Below are 2,783 nucleotides of genomic sequence, written 5' to 3'. Positions count from 1 at the left end.
TTTTGCTGACCTAAAAGCAAAAAGAATTAAAAAGGAAAAAAAGAAAAGAAAATAAATAATGCAAAAAACAAAACAAAAAATGAAAAAAAAACTATTTTTATAGTAAACTTAATCACAAACTTGTGATTCACACAAATTTCAAAAAATTAAAATTTTAACTATTCAAATTTGAAAACTAATGGCACTAACAAAAAGTTTACAATTTTTCTGACCTAAAAGCAAAAGGAATTAAAAAATAAAGCAAGAAACAAAAGAAAATAAATAATGCAAAAAACAAAACAAAAGAACTGGAAAAAATAAAAAAATGCCACCTATTGGGCCACCACAGCCTGAATACGACTAGAAACCCAACATGGGCCAGGATTCAGGCTCGCAGAAGGCCCAATAGGCCCACAGACAGCATAGTGTGAGATTAGGCCCGTAAGCCTGCATTTGAGAGGAGCTCGAGAGGGCTGCCGCAGTGGGGCTTATAAACCACTCCGAGCCCCTCTCAACTAGCGAGGTGGGACTAATCTTTTGGCTGCGGGCAGCGCAAGGCCTTTGGTCCCGGTTGGTACCACCAACCGGGACTAAAGGGGGCATTGGTCCCGGTTCGTGGCACCAACCGGGACCAATGCTCCTCGCCCCTGGCCCATGACCATTAGTCCCGGTTTGTGACACAAACAGGGACAAAAGGGTTGGTCCTCGTTGCGGGCAGAGTTTTGTCCCACCTAGCCAACCGAAGGGGGCTCACACCGGTTTATAAGCCCTTCCCTCTCTGCCTTGTTGAGCTCCTCTCAAAATGAAAATAGATGCCCATATAGAGAAAAGTTTAGCCTAAATTCAGAGTGAATTTATCTGAAATTCATAGAAATTTACTATGAATTTAGGTTGAATTTTCTCTATAAGCGCATCTATGCTCATTTTTTAGTAAGTTAATCACAAACTTGTGATTCACAGAATTTTCAAAGAATTCAAATTTGAAAACAAATGGCACTAATAGAAAGTTTATAATTTTTCTAAAACTAATGGCACTAACAGAAAGTTTATAATTTTGCTAACCTAAAAGCAAAAAAAATTAAAAATTAAAGCAAAAAACAAAAGAAAATAAATAATGCAAAAAACAAAACAAAAAACAGGAAAAAAACTATTTTTATAATAAAGTTAATCACAAATTTGTGATACACACAAATTTCAAACAATTCAAATTTAAAATATTCAAATTTGAAAACTAATGGCACTAACAAAAAGTTTATAATTTTTCTCACCTAAAAGCAAAAAAAATTAAAAAATAGTGCAAAAAACAAAAAAATAAATAATGCAAAAAACAAAACAAAAAACTGGAAAAAAAACTATTTTATAGTAAAGTTAATCACAAAATTGTGAATTCACACAAATATCAAAGAATTCAAATTTTCATTATTCAAATTTAAAAACTAATGGCACTAACAAAAAGTTTATATTTTTTCTGAATCTAATGGCACTAACAGAAAGTTTATAATTTCGCGAACCTAAAAGCAAAAAAGAATTAAAAATTAAAGCAAAAAAACAAAACAAAATAAATAATGCAAAAAACAAAATAAAAAACTGGAAAAAAAATCTATTTTTATAGTAAAGTTAATCACAAACTTGTGATTCACACAAATTTCAAAGAATTCCAATTTTAACTATTCAAATTTGAAAACTAATGGCACTAACAGAAAGTTTATAATTTTTCTTACCTAAAAGCAAAACAACAAAACTAGAATAAAATAAAAATAGCAACATTAAGTATTTTGTTGTAAGTAGAAACAAAATAAAATAAATAAAGCAACAAAGAAAACAAAAAAAACAAAAAAAACAAAAAAAGTGCCACCTACTGGGCCCCCACGGCCTGAATACGACTAGAAACCCTACCATGGGCCGGGATTCAGGCCCGCAGGAGGCCCAGTAGGCCCACAGGCAGATAAAGTGACTTTAGGCCCGTAAGCCTGCATTTGAGAGGAGCTCGAAGTGGTCAGCGCAGCAACGCTTATAAACCACTGTCGAAGCCTCCGACTAGCGAGATGGGACTAAACATCCTACCGCATCGCGCCAGTTCCAGCACAAGGCCTTTGGTCCCGGTTGGTGCCACCAACCGGGACTAAAGGGGTGCATTGGTACAGGTTCGTGGCATCAACCGGGACCAATGCCACCCTTCAGTCCCGGTTAGTGCTACCAACCGGGACCAAAGGCCGCCGCTTCCCGCCCTTTGGGCTGCTGAAAAGAGGCCTTTGGTCTCGGTTGGTGGCACCAACCAGGACTAAAGGGGGGCATTGGTCCCGGTTGATTCCACAAACTGGGACGAATGCTCTCAGTATATAAGAAAGCACTTGGCGTTTTTCAGACATCATCTGCATCAGTTCGCCCGACGACGCCGCCAGGCTGCCCGATCGAGCTCGCCCCGTCGACGTCGTCGCCGCCCTCTACTGCCTCGTCGACGCTGTCGCCGCCCTGCCCCAAGCACACCGCCGGCGGCCCGCCCCGACCACGCCGCCGTCGGCCCGCCCCGACCAAGCCGTGCACCCCAGCTGCCCCACGCCGCCGTTGCCTTTGCCTCGCGCGCCCTGCCCCGACCACACGCCGCCGTCACCCTGCCCCGACCGTGCCGTGACTCATCCATTTGGTCAGGGCCGGCACCGCCCCCCTCTTCCTCCCTGTTTTTTTGCATATATATAGATGTTTTTTCCTGATTATATGTATATGTATGAGTATATGTATGTGTGTATATCTGTTTATATGTCCTTTTTTTAGATTTTCTATTTTTTGCATTTTTATAAAAATGT

This window comes from Triticum dicoccoides, chromosome 3A, assembly GCF_002162155.2.
Source record: "Triticum dicoccoides isolate Atlit2015 ecotype Zavitan chromosome 3A, WEW_v2.0, whole genome shotgun sequence".
In the NCBI taxonomy this organism is placed as follows: domain Eukaryota; kingdom Viridiplantae; phylum Streptophyta; class Magnoliopsida; order Poales; family Poaceae; genus Triticum; species Triticum dicoccoides.
This window is presented reverse-complemented; position numbering follows the sequence as displayed.